Below are 20,527 nucleotides of genomic sequence, written 5' to 3' on the forward strand. Positions count from 1 at the left end.
AGGAACAGTGCGTTCAGATAGAAATGGCTGAGGCTTGGAGAAAAGGCTGTAAATAGAGAATCAGGGGTTGTTCAGCACACTCTTGCAAGGACAGTGACAGCATGAGTGAGGAAGCGCTCAGGAACACTGATAAACATCAAAAGGCAAGCAAAGAAAGAGGACCTGCAACTAGAGAATAGTCAGAGACAGGAAGAGAACAAAGCAAGAGAATAATGGTGTCCCAGATGCAAAGAAAGGAGAGAGAACTTCTGGTAGGAATAATGAAATATGTCAAATGCTGTGTTACAGGCAGCACTACAGAATAAAGAGCACATTGCCCCAAGACATCGGGGTTCAAAGTAGACCTCTGCCCTAAGCAAGGTAACCCTGATGTCACTAACACTGTCATGTACAAAATGAGGGGTGTGGACAGAGTAATCCCTGGGCCCCCTCCAGTTCTACAGAGATAACTTTCAATTACCATTTGTAAGATCAAGAGCTGGTGAATGTTTAACAGTCTGCATCAAGAAGAAATTAAATATACCCCACTGGTTTAATACCATTAATTTTTGAAAATTAAACCGATGAAAATAAATTAATAGCAACATTCATAAGCCTAGGTGGTGTCATATGCTATTATATTCCAGTTCTTTAATTGGCAGTAGGAGTCAGTTTTGAACAGGAACAAGAATTTTCCCAGTCCCACATTAGCCCATATTTTGTTACTTCATGTCAAGTTTCAAAAAGATCTATTTCTATAGTTATATACTACCCCAAACATTACATTATTAAGACTCTAAGAGAGAGACATAACAGAACATGATATAATGTCTTGCAGATGCTCATTGGTAACAACAGCCAATACCTGCTAGACCCATCTGGTAGCCTAGCCAGTGGGCTCCAAATGCTGACTGAAGGAAAGACAAAGGAACAAACACTTTGTCAAAGGGGTGTGCAAAACCTGCTGAGGAAGTTGTCAAGCCCAAACCAGTTTGGAAATTAAGAGGGGGTCAGAAAATGAGTGGCTGTGAAAATAAACAGAGAATGAAAACTCTGTTCTCTTCAATGTATATAAAACGTCCTCACATTTAAAGTAAGTGTCCATATTTTTCCAAAATCTTCATATAAACAGAATTACCAGGACGCATTCTCTAAGATCTGAGTTATTCCACAGTAACTCAAGGGGGGCTCAAGTTCCCCTCGGTGACAACAGCCATCACTTCATAGGAATCCCTTCAATTACAAGGTCAAATTTTGTTCCATTATGCAGCACACTGACAATGCCTCTTCAGAGACATGATCTGTTAATGTATGATTTATTGTAATTAAGCAACACAGTTTAATGTCATCAAGAGGCTTTAATTAGAGAAGGCTGCCGTGTCTTCATGCTGTCAGATCAATTCCTGTTTGCACATCCATCCAGACTTACACATGCTCTGAGAACACCTCTGCTTGTACGGAGCAAGCCTTCCTTCAGGGCTATGGACGTCCACATTGTAAAACGTCGTATCATAAAGCTTTGTTTTGTGTGTTTGCCCATACCAATAACCTCAGACTTCAACAACAAGAACAACAAAAACCCTGCTCCTCTCTTCTCCAGAATGTTCTGCATAATAACTGATTCCTTTGGTACTTGTTGGAACTCTGTTACCACCTCGGTGGTATGTTTCCCTTAAGTCAGGATTCCCTGTCATTTGTATGTTATGGACCAACTCTAAATCTCATTTCTGTTAACACATAACTCAACTTCCATTTCCTTTCTCTTTCACTTACACATTCCTAACAAATGTGGATGCTAAATTACCTCTAGTCTGCTAACACCAAAACTCATTCAGATGGATCTGAGAAAAAAGAGCGTCCAACATATTCCTATTTCTTTGACAATAGGGGAAAAAATTACTTGCAAATCATATATCAATGTAAGGGACCTGTATCCAGAATATATAAAGAATTCTTACAACTTAACCATAAAAAGACAAACAACCCGACCTAGAAATGGGCAAAGGATTTGAACAGACAGTATAAAAGGTATATAAGTCATCATATAACCAATCAATTAAACACCTAGGTATATACTCAAGAAAACTGAAAACCTATGTCCAGGCAAAATCTTACACAAAAACAAATGTTCACGGCAGCGTTATGTACAATAGCTAATAAAAGAAAACAACTAAATGTCCATCAACTGATGAATAAATAAAATAAAACATATTTATACAACGGAATATTATGGAGAATAAGAATGAATGAATTCTGGAAAACCGATAGTAGCAATGGTTGCACAACACTGTGAATGTAGTCAGTGCCACTGTATTCCTAAAAATGGTTAAATGTCTAAGTTTTGTTATATTTTATCACAATTTTTAAAAAATAACAGGAGGGAGGGAATAAGGAATGAAGTAGATTCATGGTACAACATGGATGAACCTTGAAAACATTATGATAGGTGAAACAAGCCAGACACAAAAGGCTACATATTGTGTGACTCCAATTACATGAAATGTCCAGAATAGACAAATCTATAGCAAAAGAAAGGACATCAGTGATTGCCAAATCCTGGTGAGGAGGCAGCAAATGAGGAGTGACTGCTAATGAGTATAGGGTTTCCTTTAAGGGTGATGAAAATATTCTGAAATAAGACAGCGGTGATGGTTGTATAACTGCGAATATACTAAAAACCACTAAATTATATCTTTCAAGGCGTGAATTTTATGGTATATGATTACATCTCAAAAAAGCTGTTATTTTTTTAAATATGTGTGTGTGTAAAAAGACAAGAATGTTATGTATTGAAAACTATTTCCCCAAATTAGATTTGTTTTTCAGGGAAACCCACACAAAGGACTGTTGCATTTCCCAACCCTGCGGGATCTAAACAAGCGAAACCCTCAAGCCCAGCCACAATGTGAAAGGCCTATCAAACGGGCAGAAAACCAAGGGGACCGATGGTACCTACCTAACAGGAATCTGCCAAGGCAGCAAGCCAAAACCTCCTCCTAAACACCATAGTCCCTTCTCCTAGAGCTTAGTACAGGGTTCTGTCACTATAACAAATATTCCTTTAGAAGTATGGGGATGTTACGGGTTAATTTTTGCTCCTTCCACATAAGAAGTATGGGGATGTTATGGGTTAAATTTTGTTCCTTCCACATAAGATCTGCCTGTTCAATGAAATGAAAACAGAATAAATATTTGGCTTGAACTTGAGTTTTTTTATTGTTAACACTATTACACAATGTGTTTTAATTCATTAATAAGAGAACTGTGTGACAAGTTTGAGCTGCAATTACTTTTCAGATATCTTAAAAATTAAACTCATGAGGCAAATTGCTATTTTAACTAAAATAACCATTTGAACCTCTCCTGTAAAATATCAATAAATTAGTTTCACATGAATATTCTCATCATTCTTTGGAGGCATTTTTTCCTAGCCCACTTTAATTCTCTTACCTTCTTCCTCTTTCTATAGTCTGATGTATGGCTGCCTAAGTTAGAGCTACTAGATTTTAGTTTTAAAGTACTTCTTTTTACCAGCCTTTCAAATTTTTCAGTCACTGGCTCCTATGCCAGTACATACAGTTATAATGCTTTATCTTAGGAGGTATGCTCCCAAATCTAGGGTATTTCATAAAATCTTCATAAACTCTTGCTCAAATGGAGAGCTCTAGGTATGTTGGGGGATGGGGGGGACACTTTTTCTGCTTTGCTTTCCCAGTATTAGCCTACACATTTGTTTTGCTTTATAAATGGGGAGTGGGGAGGATAATGTGTTTCAGAACTACTATTGATTTCACAAGACAATGAATATGTAAGTTTCATTACCTATAATAAATATGTAAGTGAATATGTAAGCACTCATCAGACTATCTCAAGAAACAATTACTTAATTACAATACCTAATATTTCACAGAACTTGAATAAAGTCACCTGCTAAAACCCTGACAAGCTTTGAAGTATGTGGTCCTCCCAAGCAGGAAAGTGGAGAATTGAGGGAAGATTAAAAAAAAGAAAGAAAGAAAAAACTTTAAGACATCTTTTGATGATTACCACTTTCCTAGTATTAAACAATACTTCTTTGCAATGCATTACATCTTTTGGCTGATTCACCAAGAGAAGTTCCTGACTACGCAATTTCCATTATTCATGTTGTAGAGTGTGGAGTGTTTAAAATGTGTTTTGAATACTTTCGTATTTTACCAATTTTTTAAAATACCCACTGTTTCTTTAATAACACCATACACTAATCTAAGATTTGTAAAACTGAGCCATTTATATTCATATTTTTGTTGGAAGAAAAATGTACTTAATTAATATTATTGGAGATTTAAATAAAGAAAAAGAAGAAAAACCCACACACTGACACCACATTTCCTCTGGTAATTTTTCGTGACCACTGTGTTGTATCAAGCGCTGGCCACACAAGTGGATCAACTTAACCATTCCAGTGCTGGTGCAGGATGTGGACACGGTGGTATTAATGAGAACGCGAGCTTATAGTGTAACCTCACCAGACCAAATAACCTCCTGGCCACACAAGTAGAAAATAATTAAAACAAGGACGATTCCAATTTAGCTTTGTAACCAGATGGTGAATGAAAAAGCAGACAAAGACTCATTTTGTGAATAACCTGGGGAACAGCTCCTACAGTTTCTTTTTAAAGTTACAGTCTCACTCGTGAAATAAAAAAAAAGGGGGGGGGTGTGGGAGTGGCGGGAGCAGGGGAAAGGGAGATACAAAGGTTCTCACCAGAATTCACTTCCAGAGCAAACACATGTCATTTTCCCTAGGTCTTGACCAAAGAAATCACAACTTATTCCTTAAATGAATGTCAGGTTTAATTACAGCAAACCCAAAAACGCAATAAAAATTAAATGAGGGCAAGATGCTGCTAAAAACCTATTTCACTGATCATTGCTGAGCTGTACATAAACAATTATACGAGGTAAAATGTTCAAATCACTAGAACTATGAAACAACACAAACCACCACCACTATTTTACAAAGATATTAAAAAGAGAGAGAAAAAGAAAAACAAACAAACAAACAAACTTGCAATTTAGCACAGGATGTTTGTTATTTTCTTCCCCCAAGAAGGATAAAAGTATTTCATGGGTGGACAAAAGAAGACAACATCATAAAACAAAACACAGAAATTCTGCAAACACTGCATAAGTCTGACCTCAGTCTTAAAATGGGAAGACAGTATCCAAATGGCTGCCTGGCCTTTACCAGCTAGACAAGAGTTTGAGTGGTTTAACCTTATATTAAAGATGGATGCTCTTGTTCATGAAAGGGAGACTAATCTGTGCAGCCTCAAATGGAGATGGGAACAGCAAGAGAGACCATCAGACTGTCCAGTATGTTCTGCGCGCACACACACACCCTGTTTACAGCAAGCCTGAGACGAGTGAAGAGGCAGAATTACAGGGAGTTCATTTCAGCACATCACCACAATCATGTTAAAACTTCTGTTAGATCCCAGCAGGTTATCAAACTCTTCCCATGCACCCTACTGGGAGGTGCTTGGCAGCAGCTGACTTCCCCAGACCCATCCCTCTGACCCGCTATCCCAGTCTCCTCCCCTCCCCTCTCCACCCCTAGCAGGATTCATCAAACCAGAAGAGATGTGCAAGCCACAGTCCCAGGGGATGTGAAGATGATAATGAAAGAGGGAACTGCAAGGCTAAGGGGATACCAAAATAATGCAACATATTAAACGGACATTTGTTTCTGCCTCATTAAATTCAAGCACCAATACAGAGACTGTTTCTCTGGGGTTCCTAAATTCTATTTCCGACCTAGCTTTCTCCCTTGAGCCAATGTTCACATACTCATCTGGTCCCAAGGGAAAGATGAGAACTCAGCAAAAAGCCCATTTTTGAGGGTTTTCCATTTGGAGGCCTAGCTGTCACTTCTCTGGCTTTCACTGCTGGCCACTTGTGCACCAACTGCTTGAACAAGGGTGGGCCTTCAGTCCACCCTCACAAGACTAAGGCCTCCTAAGCTATAGATCTAGTGGATAGCCCTTTACAACACTGTACACCGGATGTATCCTCTTTCGGCAGCAAAAGCCCGCATGCCACAGAACATATGCTGCAGTGTTGTAAATAAAGTCATTATGGGGAAAGGAGTTTCTTGGCCCTTCAAATCTCTTGCTTTGAGGTCACACTGTGACTGTATACTGTGTGTATGTTCTGAAGTTTAGAGTAAGACATTCCAGTCCTGGCCTTAGCACCGACTAGATAATGTTACATTGGACAACTTCAATGAACATTTTTGAACATCAAATCCCTCTTCTGTAAAAGAGGAGTAAGCAGTCAGTAAATTTTAGCTAATGTTCTAATCACTGTATATGTATAATCGTTTCATCCTTCCAATGATGCTAAATAATAATAAGTTTTACTATTAAACTCAATTTACAGCATTTCTTCAAGTAACTTGCCCAATTCCTACAGAAAGAAGGTAGCAGGGCAGAAGAAACAGCTACCTGAAAGCAGCTGGATGTGAAGCACATCTCACAGAGTGCCTGGTACAGAGTAGTAGATGTTCAATAAATAGTAGCTACGAAGGTATGATCACTGAAGAGCCTTGATGAGTTTGAAGATTCTGATGCAAGTTCTGTGAGCAACCTGAACTTCACACAGGGGCCTCTGTGGGCATGGTTTTTGCTTCTCTGAGGGCCCATGTCATGCTAAAAAGCCCTCCCTGGGGCGTTTCAGGAGGCTGACCCTTGCACCTCGCTTCCAGGTATTTTCCCTTCATGAACTCTTATTCCAGGTAATTCTTTCATTAGGTTAACACCATGCTGGGCCTGTGGTAAACATTCACCAATAATCCGCTAACAGAATGGATCAAAGGGAACCACGTAGGGCAGCACAAGAAGGGAAAGACACCTCTGAAAACAAATTAGATCCTGTGTGATTTATGTTTGTAACAGAAATATCAACAAGTAACATAAAAATGACATAAACATAGAGAATGAATCTAACGGAGAGTGGGGGGAGGAGCTTCGCAAAAAAAAATGAGCCATTGAATCATGAAGGATGAGAATGTGAAAATAAAAGTGTAGAGACTTCGTTTACACCCTGTTCTTCTGCAGTCTCATTCTCCTGATTCTTGTAAAACCTGCCCTAGAACCAAAATTCTACAATCCCATGGAGGCTTGTTTATATAAGATGCTTTCACTGGCTTCATGAGGGCTTGATCCTCTCCTCTCACTCCTAGGCCTCTTTTTCCTCCCCAGGCGAGTTCCCAAGCACCCCAGAAGCACTGCAGGTCATGGAAGGGGTGGCCGTCTCACTCCCATTTATATCTACCTAAGATCTCATGTCAGCACTCACCCTCAGGCATCATTAAATGTGCATTTCTGAGGCAATTATGATTTCACATTCCCACATTCTCAATCACGCTGTATACCCATGTTCAAAGTCACTCACAGAATCAAGGAGTTAAGGATCTTGCAGAAGTTTCCAGATATCAACTGAACACTACACACAGATTGGCACTCCTGAAAAAGTGCAGGTGAGGGACTGAAATACAAAAATGTGCACGCAATGGAGTAGAGGCTAGTCAGAAGGCAAGAATGATATGAAAATAACCAAGGATGATCTACCTTCAAAGCAAAACCCTGTCAACAGTGTTTCATATATGCCCCCAATACTGCTGCATATCAGCCCACACACCTGCACAGTCCAAGTTGTGCCCCTTAGGACAAATGAATGACCTCCTTTCTTCTGTAAATTACAAATTGCAGGGGCAGGGATAGGGCTGTTAGATTAGTAAAAAGCATGGCTTTAATCAACCAATCTCAAAGTATGGACCTTATTTTAAATCAACCTTTAAAAAAAATAAGACAGTAGGAGAAATCTGAACTCTAACTAGTTTTTGATATTTAAAACATACGCTATTGCTATCATATTTTCTTTAAATAGAAAATTCATCTTTTAAAGAATAACAAAAATTACTAAATAATAACTGCATTAAATATGATGTTTGAAATTTGTTCTACTACAATCTAAGGAGAGGAAGTAGAGGTATAAATGAAATGAAATTGACCATGAATTGGATACTGGAGCTGGAAGATGGGTGTGTTGGTAGTATATTATCTTCACTACTTCTGCATATGTTTGCAATTCCCTACAAGTAGGTAGAGCAACAATTCTCAAACTGTTTGATCTAAAGGTCTCTTTGAACATTGAAAAATTATTGAGGACCCAAGAGATCTGGTGTTTAATGATATATATAGATAGATAGATAGATACACACACACACACACACACACACACATATTCACAATACTAAAAACTAAAAAAATTTTAATATAGTAATTCGTTTAGAAAATAACAAAAACAGTACATGTTAACATAGTAAGGTTCTTATGAAAATTATATTTTCCAAAATAAAATGTAGCTAAAAGTGTAACCATGTTTTCTACTTCTGCAAATTTAATGTCTGGCTTAAAAGAAGTCAGCTGGATTCTCATAACTGAATTCAATCTATTATACTATCACTCGTCATGGAGTGTATGGAAAACCCCACTACACACCGCGGAGAAAATGAGAGTAAAAAGGAAAACGATGTATTGGTATTACTATGATAATACTTTTTACCCTGCAAACTCCCATAAAAGAGACTCTGAGAAACAAAGCGATCCCTGAGTGAAAATCATCGAGACCGAGAGGAATAATATGTAGGATATGGCAAAATTTCCCTAACATCTGACCCGGTAAGGAACCTCTCTCTCTAGTCCTCTTTGTTATGAAGCGAAATGAGGCACATTATTTAAGTGCCCAGAGTTGGCGAAAAGAACATGTATCCCCCTTCCCTAAACACCCTCCCACACACAGCACTACTATATGGACCACCATGTGGTAGTGACTGGTATAAAGTGCCTTTTACCATTCACATGTAGAAATCCAAGACGAGCTGTGAATATCCGAGAGGCACTCTTTTCCACAGTGTTGATCCCTAATAGGAAATCAATATACTGGGTCTCTCCTGACAAGCATTTTTCTTTGAAATGAAATAGAAAAATAAAATTGGGCAGATCAGAGTATGTCAATGATACTAAGGCTAAGTTTTAATGAAATTTGTTTCGTGTGTGTGTGTGTGTGTGTGTGTGTGTGTGTGTGTGTACACAAACACTGGGTCTCAATTCAAAAATTCTTGGTGGAGATCAAAGTCAAAGCTTAAAGAAACACTGTGCTTGGGTAAAAGGCATAGATTCTAAATGTCTTTGTAAAGAAAAACAGCGTGTAAAAAAGCATCAAGTGAAGGTGTGGAGCTTGCTGATTAAATAGGAAAGAACCTAACTTTTCAGGAGACAAAACAGTGTACAGGGGCAAGGACAGAGTCTTAGAGACCAGAATCTAGAGGAGTAAGTGAACTCTGCAACTTCTGCTTAAAACATCCAGCCTCAAAACATCTATTGACAACAGAGACACAAGCAGACACGATTTGTGAGAATGTTCAATGACAGAAAATGGAAGCCTGATATTGATAGTAAATTGTTTTTTGTTTTTTTCAAAGTACAATACCTACAAACCCTAGACTACAGCAACCATAGAAAAACTAAGTCGAGCTATACATAGGCACAAAAGATATCTATGATATACAAGCCCCTTTCCTTACAAGCTTTCAAGTTAAGAATTTTCGAAGTGAAAATATAGGCACCCCTCCAAACAGCACCAGACTATCAGCAATGGCCCCCCATATGGGGGCTACCTGCAGTAGGCCCTTAGGTGCTTATATCATACATAACCTTTTGGAACTTAACCAAACAGACCAGAGGCCATCTGTAAATTAAGTGAAAAAAAGCAAGTTTCAAAATTCTGGTATGGTTCTCATTTTCACAGAAAGAAAATAAAATTATACACACATACAAATTCAGAGAAAAAACTTTGAAAGGATTTCCTCTAGAGAGAGAGAGACGAGACAAAGGGGAGAATTTATTATTTTATTCCCTTCCGTGCTGTTGAAATTCTTTGTCAACGGGCATGGATTACTTTTAGAGCTTAAAATCGAAAATAAAAGGGCATTCATTTTTTAAAAATCGCCTTGACCCATACTTTGCACCAAACAAAAATTTAACTCCAAAAGTGGTCACTGTCTAAATGTAAAAATAATTATTAAACTCCTGTAGGAAACATAGGAGATAATCCTGTGATCTTTGGCTATACAAAGATTTCTTATAACACAAAAAGGATGAATGATAAAAATAAAATGAGCTTCATCCAAATAAAAATGGTTCTGTTCTACAAAAGACAATTTTAGGAATTGTTATAGCCTAAGTTGTAACCACTCTCTCCTTCAAAATGCAATTGGCCTAAGCCCCAGTTCCTCAGAATGTGACAGTAAGTGGAAACAGGGTATTTAAAGAGGTGGTTACTACAGCCATGCCATCCTGAACGTGCCCGATCTCGTCTGATCTCGGAAGCTAAGCAGGGTTGGGCTTGGTTAATATTTGGATGGGAGACCACCTAGAAATACCGGGTGCAGCAGGCGGTTAAAAAAAAAAAGGTGGTTAGTGTAAAATGAGTTCATTAGGGTGTGGCCGACAACAATATGACTGCTGTCCTTACAAGAGGAGGAAATCTGGACATGTACAAAGGAAAGAGGATGTGATATGCAGGGAGATGACCAAAGCCAAGGAGGCAGGCCTCAGAAGAAACTAAAACAGAATTCAGATTTCTGGCCTCCAGAACTGTGAGAAAATAAATTGCTATTATTTAAGCCACCCAGTCTGTGGTACTTTGTTACAGCAACCCTAAGCAAACTGATACAGGAAATAAAGAACATGTGTGCAAAACATGTCTCTAATAATAGACTGGTATCCACAATACATACATTAAAAAAAAAAAAAAAAACTCTAGATAATAACAACCCAATTCAAAAAAAGGCAAATAAATGTATGAAAAGAAGTGTGATAATATTATTGTCACTAGGGATATACGAATTAAATACATACCGATTAAAATGGCTAGAAATAAAAAGCTGACCTACCAAATACAGAAAGGAACCCTTCAAGAGAAAACTGAACCCTCATACATGACTTGTAGAATGCAAGAATACAGTCACTCGGGAAAAGATTGGCATTTTCTTATTAAGTTAAATGTACACTAACTAGCAAAAAGTGTCTAGCAATGAATGCCATTAAACTTGTAAAAACCTATTTACAGCTCTATTAATAACTGCCAAAAACTGGAAACAACCAAACGTCCATGAACTGATGAATAGAAAGAGAAACAGCAGCACATCGTACAACAGAATACCACTTAGCAACAATAAAAAGGAATGAACCTCTAATATGAACATGGATGAATCTCAAATACATTAAGAAACTATACTCAAAAAGCTAAATACTTTAAGATTCCATTTAAAACATTCTAGAAAAGTCATAGAAAATCTAGGAAAGAGATCAGTGGTTGTCGAAAGGGTTAACAACAAAGGAGTTTTACGTTTGACTGTAATGGGTTATATGACTGTATGCATTTATCAAACTTTATAGAACTGTACACCTAAAACAGGTGACTTTTACTGCATGCTAACTATACTTCAGTATAAGTCCACTTTATACTCAGGGCATAATGCCACAGACGTGCCCCAAGATCCCTGCACACAATAGAACAGTGTTGTCCAACTCTGTGAAATATAACACGAGACACAAATAATTTTAAATTATGAAACAAACTGTTAAACCCGGTGAGATTTTGATAACATGTTTTATTTAACTCAAATATATCCAAAATATTATCATTTAAACATGTGAACAATATAAAACAAGTTATTTAGCTTTATTCTCCATATTACTGAGTCGTGGAGATTCAGTGTACATTTCACATTATTATTCAGACGAGGCACACTTCACAAGCTCACATGTGGCCCGTGGCTCCCTTCACATTTGAAGTAACTTCGAGCACTAATGTGCAGGACAAAGCATGATCTCAAAAAAGCGGCACAAATGAGGGAAAGGCAAAGTATTTGACGGAAAGTCTTCCCCTGGTTTTGCTCTTCAGGGGTAGGAGAGTCACCCACAGATCTATAAAAGCTATTGAGTCAGCTGAGAAGATGAGAATTCCCTAGTGCTGTACGCGCCCAAGTTCAGCTAAGGTGAGTCACTAGAATACACACACGAACACCCCAGAGCTCATCATTCCTCTGATAAGAAAGGAAAAGCAAAGAACGAGAGATAGCTACTCCGCCACAATTCGTATATGCTTAGTGGATGCAGAAAGCAACCCAGGAGAAATGTATTTGGAAAACCAGGATGCAAGCAAAAGCCCACCACCCACACAGATCTAAGAGGTTCCTTACCACAGCCCTGGGGAGCAGAACAGAAAAAACCCAAAATGATTGTTGGAAAACCTATAACCACTATGCTGTGCGGAAAAATAACCTTCTGTCCTGGTACTTGCTTACTTACCATTGAAGTGAACTGCATCTCTAGAATGAGCCTGCCACTACGACCACATGGCACACAGTCCAATCTCAAATGAACCAGATAATTCAGAACAGTTTGAAATTGTTCTCTTTGGTTTAAGAGTATGCTGTTCTGTTTATATTATGGTTATGTCTGGTATTCTGGAATTCAGAGGGGGAAGAAAGTTGTATTTTGTCTGAAGACGTAATCTGGAAGTAGCCAGGGAATCATCTTTCCTTCTCTATCCTAAACTCATCCCCCTGCCACAACCCCCAATATTACAGATACTTCATACAAAGAATCATCAAGTTTTTTTTTTTAATTATTATTATTATTTTTTTTTTTTATAAATGACGAAGAGAAAGTAATTCTAGTTGAGCCAGTGGCTTAATGCAGATGCTGGCTGAAAATATGGGCCTGGATTTGGGTTTAGACATATCCTAGAAATCATTCTTAAGTTCCAAAAAACTTAAAATATATACCAGGCACTATTCTAAGCATGTCTCATGGGATTCAAACTCACTTAATCCTTACAAGGTAGGTGCCATTATTTAGTATCTCCGATTTGGCAGAAAGGGAAAGGATTGAAAAAGTGAAGAATGTTATTCAAAAAGCACACAGCTGGGCATTTGTCCAGATCTTCTTAGGCACAGGGCAAAATACACTGGGTGGTTAAACATTTTGTAGGCTTTTGCAAATCAATACTGAATTAGTCTAGAGAGTAGCTCTTATCTTTGAGCATCCTCTTCTTTAAGCAGGTATAGGATCAGACCACAGGGGCCCGCACACCTTCCCCTTGTTCTTATTGTCCCTTGAAAACTAGAGTCCAACAAGTGGTCATATTATTGTATATACTTCTTGGTAAGTCTGAAATTACATTTACATGTTTTTCATTGTACCAATCAGAAGAACTACGAAGATTTCCCACCTTCTTATCAATCCATATACACCAATTTTAATAGTTAAGAACCTTTCCTTCTATAAAATTAGAGTGCTATTCCAACTCACCCTTTACTATTAACTTCTCACATCTTCAAGGAAAGTATCTGCTTAGCTGATGACCCAAAGAAGAGTGCAGCAATTAGTTTATAAATACAAGGGGTAGTCATATAAAATGCTGAAGAAAATGTATTTTCTGCTGACAAGTTATGAAATAGATAAGTCCCCTCTCCTTGAGGTAAAATATGGCATGCCCCTTATCACAGGCACAAATCTTATATAATTGGTACATTCAAAAACTAAACTCGAATTTTTTAAGAGATCTAGGAATTTTCTTCTCAAAAGTATTTTGTAAGTTTCTGGAATTTTTAATCTACTCACAGCATGCAACCAGTCCCAAAACATACCTGTACAATAAGTATTTGAATGAATGTTATTCACTATGATATACTGTTGCCCCTCTCCAAATTAACATACTACAATTTTATAAAATTCTGCAAACAAGATGGGCAAATGCAGCAATAATACCAGTTATTCTAAACTGCAGATCATATTTCATATGCAGAGTAAAAAAACAAACAATATCATATTCATGTGTGCCACTGGCTAAAATTATAAATTGTTCTTTACTGGTTTTATTTTCCTATGTAATATATATAAGTTAGAGGCCATATGATTAATTCCACAAATGAAATATAGTAATTATTTCCTATATCATCCATTCTGAATAACATCTAATCTAGCAGCTCAAGATTCCTGATTAGATAAGGAAAAAACATTTTATGTCATTAGCTATACAATTTCATCTTGTTTAGGAACTGCATTGTAATGAATACCAGATGAGTTTAAAGTACAGTAGGTTTCAAAACGACCTCCAAATCACATTTATATAGCCTTTTGGTAATGAACAGTCAACATTTCACCTACTTCAACCCACTGACACGACAGACGCCCCAAGATACCAATCTACTTTAAAGTATATGAGTACAATCACTGAGTTACTTAAAAGTATATTTTTTCCATTTTCACCAAAACATTCTCTGAGCAGCCTAATAAATTCAAGGCTTTCCTCTCTCCTTCTAAAACGGTCATGGTAGAAGCAGAAGAGTTAACCTAACTTGGATTGCTGGTTCATAATGAAGATTTTACCTGCATCTTAATTAAATATTAGTCACTGGAATTGTGGAGGAAATTAAAACACCAATGCGTTTTCCATTCTCTTCACAAGCCTCTCCAACCACAGTCAAGTTTCTTCCAGTCAGCTTTTGTCTACTGATACACACAAAATCAGAAACCACCAGTGAATCATGCTAAAAACTGGGTGACAACAAAGGTTTAACTTTTTTTTTTTTTTTGAAACATACTAAAAAACAAACTGTGACAATAGATGAAGCTGGTGAGGTCAAATTAACCAAGTTCTAATATTATAGCTGTGTCTGTTTGAAATTACAGTACCAACTTGTATTTACCTAGATACACTCCCTAACTAGGGTGTGACTGAAATATCTCATAGCTTAGCTCCAGTTCAAAAGAAGGGAAGAGTCACAGGGCTGAACTTCTCTGAAATCAAAAGGTAAATGATACAGTGGAGCAAGAAGCTTGATTATTGCATCAAATTTACATAATTTGCCATCACTAATTAGGTGGTTTTTCCCCATAGAAAGTTAAAGGGCCATACTCAAACTTTTCCTGCCATTCTCTCAAGTCACACATCCCATTTCCCAGTTTGGTTTTAGAAACCAAAGGCAGGGAGGTCCACCTCACTCACACACATAATGGCCAGTGCAGAACCATGTAGAGGAAAAGGTTACACATGATACAATGACTGTCAGAGCCATCCTTGTAACTATGTTTAAGGCGGCAGCCCCTCATTGGTCCCAGATTTCCAAACAAGGAAACATCTGTGTTTGTGTCTCGTGAATCTCTTTGATGATTTATAACATTCCATATAGATGACATATATACAGCATATGTGCGTCTCCCTCCTCCAATAAAGTGAATAAGCCATGAAGCCAGTCATCGTGTCTCTGAAATCACCGAAGACCTGATTTCTTTTTCCCCCTTCTTAGCTCAGAAAACTGATTGGAAGTGAATGTCTAGGCTGCTTCCTTATGCCCTTTTAATAAAGCCAACCACAGCAAAGAAAACAGAAATTAGTGGCAAGTACAGAGCTTTCTGCCACCGGGATTCACAGAAGCGTTTGGACAAGCCATTAGGGTTGTCTGGCTCCAGCTCTCTTCTCAATAACCACCATCCTTCTCTGGCCCACCCCACACCACCCTCTAAGATCAAAGGCAGCACTTACTGTTTATAACATCCTGAGCAATCCGGGAATCCAAAGAGGTTCTTGTTACCTTTCCCATCCCTCGTTGTCTCCGCTCCAGAAAACATTTTCTAATGAGGCAGGCTGGCCCTGGCACAGTCATACCAGTGAATCAGGCCTGCCCCAGATGACACTCCTCTGGGATGCCTTAAAGAGGGGTGGGGAAGTTGCCTCTGGTAAACGTCAGGACAAGCTCTTCAAGGGGCGTGTGGATCCCAGCTTCTTTTTCCCAGCAACTGTGCAGCTAGAGTGCTGCAAATCAAGTTTCTCTCCTTATAGACAGGTGGTAACAACAAAATCTAGAAACTCACAAAAGTTCTTGCTGGATATGTAAAAAGTCCCAGGTATCCTACCACAAAATTCTGCATATTTTCCTGCAGACATCAGCATGCCTCTTCTCGAAGAATATGCCAACTGTGGTGAGTACAACCCCAACAGGAACAGCAGTGCCAGGGCACAACTCCAGTTATGCTTGATTTCTCCACTCACCTTTTAAACCAAAAATGCTGGCTATATAATCCATTTGTCACTCAGGCTGGCCCTGGACTTCAGCTTTTACTTTGCAAACGAAAAGGCAGAGCAAGAGCTGTTTCTGTAATCCTTATTCTCACCACCATCATGTTCACTTTGGGGGCTGTACTCAATGCCCAGGAATATCACCAAATTTCAGTGCCAGAGAAAACTGACTTGCCTCTGCCTCCCCCCGTGCTTTCTCACCTCATCTGCCCTACGAGCAGTAAACATGGCAGGAGATGGGAGGCCTAAAACCACACATTTTGTGGAAGCAGGACTGGTATTGAAAATAAACCTCTGACAAGGACCATCTCACCTCCCTACTCTTGGGGCCTCAGCCAGCTCTGCAGACCCTAGCTTTGTGTAGTGTTCTGAAGGAGATAAATGTCCCCCAACCCAAGGGCACACCTACCCTGAGGATGAAGGGGAAAGGGTATTTGCCTAGAGCAAAAACCCAGGCAGCCATGGCATTTCCTCAGATTTGAAACTCAATAAGAGAAACTAATTCAAACTAAAACCCAAAAAATACATTCCAAGCCGACACCTCAGGGACTCAGAGGGCATGTTCTGGTTGGGATTCTGGGCCCACTGGTTACACAAAAAAAGCAATCGGGTTGGTACCTTTGGAAAAATATCTTTACTAATCTTGTAAGCAATGCAAAATTTAAGTTCAAGAAGCAAAAACACCACCAGGTTTACTAAGTAAAAGGTAAAAATTTTCCTAGGGAGTTTTGGGGGAAATTACTCAGGGCAATGTTTGCTGAATAGCTCAGATTTCAAACAAAAGTCTGTATTTACCTGCAAATCCATGCATCACCTTTAAATGACTCCCAAAGTTACACCAAACCATAATCACCTCAGTAGAGACTTGCATTTGCAAGTGAAAGAGGAAAAAAAAAATGATATGTTCATGTTTTTATGTTTTACAGACAGATTATTTCTGAACTGGTTCTAAGAGCTGTTTCTTCCCCTTTCTCTATGGGGTTTCACAGGGGGATGGGAACAAATTATTTCTGACTAAAAAATTCTATTACTAAATTGATAGAATCAAGTTAAATGCTATAATAACATAGCATTTCTGATTATAAATAGCTGGCAGGAGAAGGAAATATAAAATCACTACCACTAATACTTAAGAGGATCTAGAGGGACTCATGCTAGACCTGACATACAATCATTTAAACCCCACAACAATCTTAAGTCAAAGGCTCTACTATTATCTCCGTTTTACACATGAGGAAACTTAAGCACTGACAGGCTAAGTGACTTGTGCAAGGTCATTCGACTAAAGGCAAACCTGAGATTCGAACCCAGAGTGTCTGGCTCAAGCCATCTCCTAACCAAATTATACTGCTTCAAAGGTCTCTTAAAGATTGAACAATAGCTGTGCTCTTTAAAGAGACTGATGACTTTCTAAAAGTGATGATGGACGGACGGATGGACTGATGGGAGAGAGGGAAGGACAGACTTTACAGTGAGGGGAATTCTTCATTCTCTGCAGTCTCCAACTAGGAGATTCACTGATTTCAAGTAATAGCAATTATCCTATTGGGACCTATGGATTCACTCCAAATTCACTCAGAGTGCTAGTCTGAAAGAAAGGCTCCACAACACAGCTCACTCTCATCAGTATTCTCTCTCTCTTTCTCTGTCAGCTTGCCCACAGACACAGCAAAGTCTAAAATATGTGGTGCTTCTCTGTTAGCACTGGTAACTATCTCCTATTATGTGAAAAGAGGAAATAAAGATGGCTCTCCTTTTTTCTGTGATATCACTACTGTTACTGACAAAAATAGTCCAAAATGTCTTCACTTTTAAGTAGTACAAAGCCTAAGAAGTTCTACCATCTTCAGCAACAAACCTCAAAATTATGAAAGAAGAAATCTTTATAATAAAACATTCCTAACTAGTGACCTCTGCTGAACAACAAAATCTGTATTTCATATATCTTTTCGAGTAAGCAGCTCCCTTTTAAGAATCGAAACTTGTATAGGCCCCCACCTCAGTCATACTTGTACTATTAGTTGAGAAACTATTTAACAATTAACATGTATAGAATGGAACTGAAAAAAAAAGCAAGACCCCTATAAATGAGCTATGTTCTAATCCTGGCTCCAGCATGTCCTCAAGTCACTGGGGAATCAATCTGAAGACAGAAAGGTGATTAATTTAAAAAGTATCATTTTCTTCTTTCATAGATCTAGGAAACACAAAAAAATCATATTTCAAAAATCAGTAATAGCAGGTACAGAATATATCTGACAGCACACTGGGCCCATCTGGCACACACCACAAGACTTGCTTCATTACAGCACTTTCTCAATTCTGGTTACAGTATTAAACTGGAAATTCAAACCGAATTAGACATGAAGAAAGAACTGGGCACAAACTCATTTCTCCAGTAACTCAAGACTACCACCATTAATGGGGACCTGCAGCCTAGAAGTAACGTGGAGCAGCTGAGGACGCTCCGCTTGTTTGGCCATATCCCAAACTAATTATTAGGTTTTCCAGTTGCACTCTATAGACACATTGCAGCTCCTAAATAAACGAGTGGTATGGGTCAAAACACTAGATATCACTCTTCACTCCAGGGTTTACTGACTCACTATGCTTCCCATGCTAAAGATCAGAGTTATGCTTGAAACCGAAATTCTTCACGATGAGGCACCAAGTCACACGGTCATTCTTATGACCCTGTCATAGGACAACTGATATCTCTGGGGAAAAGTAAGGCATGAACTTTGCTAAGTCTCCCATAATGGAGTCCATTAAATACCATTCCAAGGGACCAATGCTCTGGTTCAGAACATGTGTAGTCCTACAGACTGTCCACTAGCTGGCGGCTTAAAGAAAGAAGAGATGTTCATAATTAAAAACCCATCTAAACTCTTCTGACAGAATGGATGTATGTGATAATTTTTGGACAAGCATGCCAGTCTTTCTTCTGTTTCTTGTGAAAGGCCTTTATAGTGGCAGCCAGGACCAAACAAACCAGGCCAGGGATGTACATTTTTGTTTTACCAAAATGGTCTAGAAACCAAAAGGGGAAACGTCATGAATAATAATTCATGAATTTTTACTGCCAATTCACCTCACAGTCCCCAAACTTTTACTTCTGACAGCTGTGTTCCATGGATTCCCCTTGCCATTTTTGTAAATTCAAGTTTCCTCTTTCCTGCCTCTCCAAGGGGCCTCAACTGTATTCCTAGGGGGCCGTCACCCTCAACACACAAGCACCAAACTATGAGTTAAATCTAACGTGTGATTTTTACTTAGCACTCAATATCATTTATTGAATAAAAGCCCTGCCAAAAGTCAAAATATGAACTATAGTGAATGTCAAGTACTGTTTACTCATTTACCCCTTCAACGAATATGAACTACCAACTGTCAGGCACTGTTTCAGGTGCTCAAGGAAAATCTGTGAGCCACAACAAAAAAATCTGCTTTCATGGAGTTTACATCCCAGTGGAGAAACTAAAAACAAGTATAACAAATAAGGTGTTTGGAGTAGTTAGTGGTGAATGCTAGAAATAAAGTACAACGTGATAGAATAACACAGGAGAGCAACATGGGTGGGAGAAACCTAACGCTGGCCATGCAGGGAGCCACAGCAACCCTAAGGGAGAGATAAAGACTGAAATTCCAGCCCAGCCTTGCCGTTCACTACCTGGTCCTTAAGCATGGTCCTTGGATCCCTGACCTCCAGAAGCCTCGCAAGTGTCTTCGCATATGAATAAGTATCGCCTGAATAACTGCTATCCTTAATTAAAATGACTTGTCTCGGCTAGATTTTGAGCCCAAATGCAGTTAAAAAAAGATAATAAAGAAGAAAACGAAAAGTGGTGCCTCCATGAGTTTCTGAGCCCAACAGCTTGTTGCCAGCAGACCCTTGAAGGCATCTGGGGAAAAGACAAACAAAATTACCAATTCCCACCCTACTAGGACCAGTGCAGGTCTCAGTCTGCATTAGGAGAAAAGTTTAGATGACGAATGTATTTGAGGTACTGCTTTGTCTGAAAAATCCCAAGTGAGAAGAGACTAACTTTCTAATAATTAGTTCGTAAGATGCAATTAAGTCGACAAGTTCCTATACATCAGCCAGGGAATGTTTCCATTATCTATTTTCAGACTTCTTGTTCCCCAGATTTGCAAGTCAAAAAACTAGTGCCAGAGAAAATTATAGTTTTTGAAGAGTTCATGCATCGCCCCACCAATTAACAGATGTGGTTCCCAACATTGCATCTGCACACACCACATTCTGCTGAAGCACCAATGACCTGCACACTTTGATTTGACCAACAACACGTGTCGTTTCAGTTTTCACAGCAGATTTCCCAGAAAAGTTGAC

At 38.7% G+C, this 20,527-nt stretch overlaps 1 protein-coding gene and 1 pseudogene across 1 annotated transcript in view; one reads left to right on the plus strand and one right to left on the minus strand.

The window, feature by feature from the left end:
* The window catches only part of JARID2 (jumonji and AT-rich interaction domain containing 2), a 241,817-nt gene that overhangs the window by 167,362 nt on the left and 53,928 nt on the right, over positions 1 to 20,527 (minus strand). The window lies entirely within an intron of this gene.
* Positions 10,365 to 10,483, plus strand: LOC112477765 (annotated as a pseudogene).

This window comes from Pteropus alecto, unplaced genomic scaffold, assembly GCF_000325575.1.
Source record: "Pteropus alecto unplaced genomic scaffold, ASM32557v1 scaffold121, whole genome shotgun sequence".
Taxonomy (NCBI): Eukaryota; Metazoa; Chordata; class Mammalia; order Chiroptera; family Pteropodidae; genus Pteropus; species Pteropus alecto.